Raw genomic sequence first — 7653 nt, 5'->3', positions numbered from 1 at the left:
CCTTAGTTTCTGGTCAGCTTGTAAAACTCCCTGGTTGATTGGCACATAGGTAGTTAATAAAGTTAACGCTCAGTTAGCTTAGTGGCCTTATCAGCTCTTTGTCAATCTTTAGTTGAGACAATGGTTAACCACTTATCTCATTGGAAGTGTGAGGTGTGGCCTCACGAGCAGTTATTTTCACTGGAAATAACATCTAGAGCAAATACATTGATTATGCAGCTCCAGCAGATGATTCAGCAGATACAGATAAGCCCCTTCTCTGGTGATGGCATGAATGAGGGGAGAGCTCACAGCTCTCCAAGCTGTGTGTTGAGCAGTGTGCTGGTCAAAAGTATGACTTAATGACAAGGCAGCCTGGTTTATCTACGTTGTTGATCTCTAACACAGCATTAAAACAGTAATTCAGGGCATATTTTAGTTTTCAAAGCACTGTAGCACACTCATAAAATAATGCTCACAACATGACTAAGAGCTAAATGGTCCCCATCCGTGTTTTATGGCTGGTGAACACAAGCAGGAGAGGAAGAGAGGCATGCAGAGCAGCACCCTGTGGGCAGAGCTGGGGCCAGGGAAGAGGAGGTGTTCGGACCCAGTCACCTCAGTGCTTGCCATATGAGGACCACTCTGCTAGCAGGGGACTGCCCTCTGCTATCTGTCTCTTGGTGGTAGAAGAAATAAGATTAAAATGGCACTGACAGTGTCAGCAACTCTTTGTCATGATGCCTGGTGTGGGTGCCAGGCTATCTCCCCTCCTCTCTGAACCCAGGGTGCTGCCTTCATCCTGGGGCTTGTTTGGTACCCCCATGTTCTGCCAGTGGCACATGTGGAACTTTACAGTTCTGACGTTGCAAAAGCTGCAAGAAAACATGTAGCAGCGGGATCCCAGGTTTTTCCCTTGTTTTGGCATTCCCAGTAGATTAATCTCATTTCCAGAGCTCTGTGAAGTATAGTAACAGCATCTGAGGAAAACACAAACAGATGCTGATAACTGAGGATTGTACATGTGGTGACTCTGTGGTCTTCTCACGAGTAGGAAAAGATGTGATTTCCTATGGGACTGCCTCCTGCACTCAGTGCTGAGCACTTCCAGACAGCGATGCCACAGCTGGATCTGCACAGCCATCATCTGCACCCTCCAGTGCCACTGGGTCTGTCACGTCCCACCTCCACGGGAAGCAACTGATTACACTGTGACATCTGGGAAACCCGCTCCACCTAGGTGTGTGTGTTTTGAAGACAGTGTCTTGCTGATCAAACAGGGCCTCTCCTCAGACTGCTGCCGATCCGGGTGCGATTTCTCTGGATGTGTCTGACACAGAACGATCACATTTCCCTCAGACCCTTTGGACAAGGTGGAAAAGCATCGTGTGGGTTGACAGCAGCCTCAGCAGCAAACAGCACATCTTGTGGGGCCTTGTTAACCACACTCACTCTTTGCTGAGTACATTCACCAGTGACTGATGCTTCTCAGGCTCCCACTCGAGTCATTTTAGCTTTGCTATGGATATTTCTACTTAAGCAGGAACATATAGATATTTTTGCATGTTTAATCTTCAGAAAAAGCTATAAATGTAATAGCAACATTTTTCTGGGCTTCCTAATGGATGGCTAAAGAAAGCTGAATAAATTTTGTGAATTTGGATAGGAAAGACTATAGGAAAAAAGTGCTGCTACTTAAGATAAAAAATCGGTCCACGGTCAACAAGACAGTCATGATTACTAAGGCTAAAATCTGAAATCAATACACAATCTCTAGCTACTTGAAATAATGATTTTTTTATTCACCTACTTCCACGGCAGCCTTTCACAATGCTGGGAAATGCATTAACATAGTAAAACTTTCCACCAAAATACGAGATCTGTGAATGCCAGGGACAGACCTTTCTCAGTAGCTAATGCTCAGCAGGAAACTCACCTCACAGCACGTAATGGTGATTATTAACCTCAGCATACTTAGAACTGATAAATACATCTTCTTGCTTTGACTTAGCTTTTAATAGAAATAGCTGTTCACAAACAAAATTAAAAGCGACAAAAGACAGCCAGTAATTATTACCAAAACAAGAAATGTTTGTATTTCATTAGGATGAGAGGAAAAGATTCTCGTTGGTATTTGTATATAATTCTGGCAATTAGGCACTGTGTCACTAATTATCTCCCTTTATAAGATTTTGGAATAATTTTCTAATCTCTCCCCCATCCCACATCTTAATTAGCTCCTACTTCCTTGTCATTGACTTCAACTGAAATATTCAAGTTAAGCTAGGACAGCCAGATTTCAGACTGCTTTCTTCACCAGCTTGTCATAAAGACCTGTAATAATGTCACATTCTGCTGTAGCTATCAACATTATACAGATGTTAGCCATCAGGTACAAGCCATCTCTCCACACTGTCAAGTATCTTGCTCTAGTTCTGGGCAACATTAATAAAATACATTTTCTTCTGCTATCATAGTGTGATAAAGAGCTATGAGTCCAGACTTTCAAATTGAATCCTTCCAACATGAAACTTCTTGACAGAGAATCCTGGGTGCTGAAAGTTCATGTAATTTGAGATTAAGAAACCCTCCATAAATGGTGAGCTAGGACAGTCATAGTCTTGCAGTAATAAAACTCGTTGATTTTCTTGAAGAAAACATGCATGCCTCCCTTTAAAATGAGGCAGCCAGCAGAGACTGGTAGTGACAAAAGAAGAGTTTCGAGAGTATTTGCCTTCTAAATAATTTTTTTCTTATTGACCTATCACTTTGAAATAAATGTTAGTTAAAAAAATCACAGATTTGAGGAAACGAGTTGCTGGAGGTGCTTAAATTACAATGAAGAATAAAAAAGCCTCAGCATCTGAAGGCAGGAGAATTGCCTGCCCCCAGAACACCAATTTAGAATGAGTGAACTGTGAAGGTCACTGGTACAAGACACGGCACTGAGTAAGTGGACCAGGCAAGTTTGGGTTACCAGTTAATAAGGAAACACAAACCAGAGAGTAGGTGATTAGGAGAGTCTTTTCTATGGTCTAGAATCTGAACGCATAATAAACCAAACGTGCAAGAATGGCTTCTGTACTTTCAAGTATTACTTGCACACTCTTAGATATGAATGTGAAAATGAGTCATCATACTTGAACATGTTTCCCTCTCTTAAAGCAATTTACATACATTGATAAAGGACACCTATTTTTAATAGCAAAAATGCACATAAATTCCTTTTTTCTATAGGTGGCACTTCCAGCATGTGAGCTGATGGTGCAGGTGGCTATGCCAGTTCCTCTCAGGGAGCTGAGGTTACTGGGAGCTTTGCCCTGACTTCTTCATGCCCTTCCTCACAGCATCTCCTCCATGCAGCAGCACGGGAATGCTGTTTATTCTTAGATGTGTTTAAGCTGTTGTAGCTTCACACTGTGCTCTTTAGCAATACTGATCTCTTTGCAAAGGTGCTTGGCAGTGGCTCAGCTCAGTAATGCTGTTTTTCTGCTGTAGGAACTTCAGTGCCTGAAGTGCAAATGCGGTCACAAGTCAAGTGGCGAGACTCTTCCTGAAGTCAGCTGCCATTACAAGTTCCTTTTTTTAACCTGAAACTTTGTAAAGAGACAGATGGAGTTTGCCTGGGGGGTTCTGTCACATTTTGAACAATATGTACCTGCATATGGAAAGCCAGTTACCAGCCACACCTTCTAACCCATGACTTCCATAGTCGTTCCGTTAGGGAACTGCTACAACCGAGATCAGATCCCAACACCTATAAGAGCACTGCACCAATGTTTGGAAGCCTGTCTTTGGTTTCAGTGTGGCTTTTAAGGTTTTACTCATTACCTTGACTTGCCCTGCTATACTGAAGAGGCTGATGTGTATTGCTGAATGCCCTTAGCAGGACAAGGGAATCCAGTCCATGGCACCAAGGTTGCTGGCACCTCTTGGGAGAAGGTGCTGGGGGCATTCTGTGTCTGTGGGGCTCAGGCCCACGTGTGAGAAATTGGATTTCTGAGAAACTGGATTTCCACAAGTGTTCAGCACTGACATCCAGGCTCAGATTTCCAAAGAGATTCAGCTGCTTGCAACTTCCTTTTCGCAGCCCCCTCCCCACAAAAAAAAAAAAAAAAAAAAAAAAAAAAAAAAAAAAAAAAAAAGCAAAGGATCTGACTGAAACCACAGTGGGAAGCACATGTTGAGGACTTTACAGAGAATTGCCCACTTAGTGCCTCAGCAAGAGGTGAGCTCATCTGAAAATTCAACTCCAGATGTGGGGCTGAATACTTGAAAATTTAACCCGGATCTCCTTTGAAAATCTGGTTCTGTGTTAGAACATCTGTCTCTGAAATGGTAATCAGACTATTATCCATGTACAGTTCCACCATTTACATATTTTAATGACTCTTGACTCTTTCAAACAACTTTGAGAATATATTTTCTTCAAGTATGATGGATACATTTTCAAAACCAAACCCAGCTCAAATGGTAAAGCCCCTGCCTGTCCCATCGACCACCACACACCCAGCAGGTGCTGTCACCTGGGCCTTTCTTGGTTTGTGGATGGGGATTATGGAGGCAGGAGGGAGCCATGAAGGATGTCTCTGACTCTGACCTACACAGAAAATCCTGGACTCCTGGCCAGTCAACTTAACCCCTACAGGCACAGGGGCAGGATTGTTGCCAAAGCCTTCAGGGCCATCTCTGATTGCTCCAGGATCCCTCAGAAGATGCTGATTGGGATAGAGAGGAGGCTACCTACCTCCTCTCTGGGGGAGAGAGTGGGGAAGATTATCCTCACTTACTTGTCAGGTTTTCATTAAACCCAACCCTTGTGTGTCATCCAGCAGAATATCAGGCACCAAGGAGAATAAAGTAGTTCCTGGAAACTCTCCCCTGTACATTTTTGCAAGATGGGGCCTTATATGCTCGGAGCAGGCTGAGCCTTCTGCTGATAATAAATGAGGGAAGTCATCACGTTGCCTTCCTGAGATGTTTGCTGCAAATAACAGGGAGGATTGTCTTTTTTGTTACATGCTGCAGACTGCTGACAAACCCAAAGACATTTTGCTGCATGAGGAATATTTGCATACATGTGTTTATTTGTACAGTTGATGGTGTCCTTTGTTTTCACTAAACAAAATTTGCATATACAAGTCATTCATAAAATGGTCCAAAACTAGAAGACAAATGGTAGAGTAGCAGGGGTAAGGGATATCCAACATAACTTTTATTACTGGACAGGTCAGACAAGGTGCTGTACTGTTCTCAGAGGCCAGGTTGTGGTCACTGAGCTGACAGTTCAGAAAGGGGGATTTTTTTTATTTACAAACTGAAAAGAATATTATACCTGGAAGTAAATGAAAGAGAAATATTAAGTGGCCTAATGCCAATTTTACAGTCACTTTTAACCACCTTATAGAGGAAGTATTATTTCCCCTAAATAAAACCATTTTCTCTAAATAAAACTAAATATTTTCTCTAAATAAAGAGTTGCATATTTCTCCTCCTACATACATGGAGCTTTGTATATTTTGTGCAGATTGGGTGTGAACCATTCTATATCAATCTTTCATAGGGCTAAGAACACAGACAAGAGAAAAAGCAGAGGAAGATCAAACTCAAAAGTTATTCACATTTGTCATTCTCATTTTGGTCAGTAAGCAAGTCCTGATGCTTATATTCTATTGCTAAAGCTGTGTTATGGCAAAATGACTTCTGTTTGACTGGTGATGGATAACACTACAATAACTTCTTTATCTGCTCTGCACACAGCAGGAGCAAAGCATCATGATCTGAAGCCATAAATGGTTCTCAGAATTCAGCAGATTTGGCACTGTGCTACAGTGCTTCAGTGATTCTTGCTGCTCAACTGCTACACAAATAGCCCGAATGCAAACACGTTACCTAACCAGGTGTCTGTGTACTCAGAGATATCACTGCTTACAAATACATACTTTGATAAAGGAGAGTTCATGGTCCAGATATTCATTCTTATAGAAATGCATTCAAAAAAGTAAAAAATTAAGAAATAAGCATGTGACCATGCAGCATGTCTGCAAATTGCTACAAACAAATGTGTCCTTGAATATGCAAAGATGTGTGGATATGCATTTCTGCCAAACAGGTCTCTGGCCATACTTTAAAAGAGGAAGAGCACAAAAAGGACAAGAAAAAAGATATCCAAAGACACACAAACAGCTTTATACACTGGTAGAATGCTCGGGCTGATGCAGAAGTGCAGCAGAAATTTTGAGGCCATGTATATTGTGGAGGGAAAAAAAAAAAGACACTTGAGGAGTGAATGGAAATTTTGGGAGATCTGCTACTGCAAGCCACAGAGCAACTTCTGCTATTTTTCAAAGGTCGTAGTGTGATCCTTCTGAAAAACTAGTGGAAAGCCTGTCTTTATTAATCTTTTCCTGTTGTCACTTGATATCTAAACAGAAATTTAGGTCTATATTACACTATTTTTCCAACAAATAAATATTTATACTAGAAGAAACACATAATCCCAGCACCTACATATGAGTAACAGAATAGGAATGATGAATTTCCGTTCATTCTTAGATATCAATATTACTCACATCAGATTATTAGGGTGTCTCTGACAGATAAGCAGACTTGGAGTATTAAAAAAGTGGAAGTTAAATGAAAATATAAATAAAGGGGATGCCTGCATACAAGCATCAAAGGTGAATCTTTTAAGAAGTGTGGATCATGGGTGTTTTATTGCTACACAAGAAACACAGAGATTATAAGAGAAACTGGGAAGCTGTTGCATCCATTAACACATGCAGTGTTGCAGACATGGTCACTATTTAGGCAGTGCTATGGTTCAGGAAAAAAAAAGCCATGGTACAGACATCCTTTACCCAAACTTTTTATGTGGGAAAATGGTCACTGACAAAGTAACCTGAAAGAACTATTCCTCCCACACCAGCTTGCTCAGGGTGGCTGAAGCAGTGTGCCCACTGCCCCAGTTTCCCTTTCTCAGCTCCCTGTGAATATGCAGAAATCCCGATGGCTATCCCTTTCCCAGACTGGTTCTTTGGACAATGTAAAATAAGCATGAATAATATTTTTTCTTGTTTTTATACACTCAGAAAAATCCTCTTCCAGTTCATTGTAAGCCCTGTTTCCTCTCCCTTGAACTGCAGTGAGCTGAAGAAACCAAGACAGAGTATTTTTTTCTTCTTTCTGCTTGGCTTTTCTCTGGACCCAGTAAATCCATTTAATCCATTTCAGGGCTCAAAGGATTCTTTGGCTTTTTTTCAGCCAGGCTTCTGACTCCAAGACATTTTGCTTCAGGGCCCCAGATGAGGGTTTTCCACACTACATGACACTTCACTTCCTCTCCTTTGCAACCAAAGGCACCACCATTCCAGGGGCACGACACCAGTCTACAGCCTCACCCACCCTGGCAGGAGCAGCAGCAAGGGGAGGGTGTGGGTCAGCCACCTCCAGTCTGCTGCCATTCCCAGGGCTGTCCATTTGCAGCAGGGATGCTCCTCAGCCTCCTGGCAAAGCATCGAGCATCACTCTCACCACTGGGACTCAGCTGGCACAAGGGGGTTGGATGAGATGACCTTTGGAGGTCCCTTCCAACCCAAATTACTCAACAATTCTATTTGCTGGGTGCAGGACTACTCGCTCACAAGGAAGCCATCATGCAGCAGATGAAGTGCT

Source organism: Heliangelus exortis, chromosome 10 (assembly GCF_036169615.1).
Source record: "Heliangelus exortis chromosome 10, bHelExo1.hap1, whole genome shotgun sequence".
Taxonomy (NCBI): Eukaryota; Metazoa; Chordata; class Aves; order Apodiformes; family Trochilidae; genus Heliangelus; species Heliangelus exortis.
Note: the sequence above shows the minus strand (reverse complement) of the source record.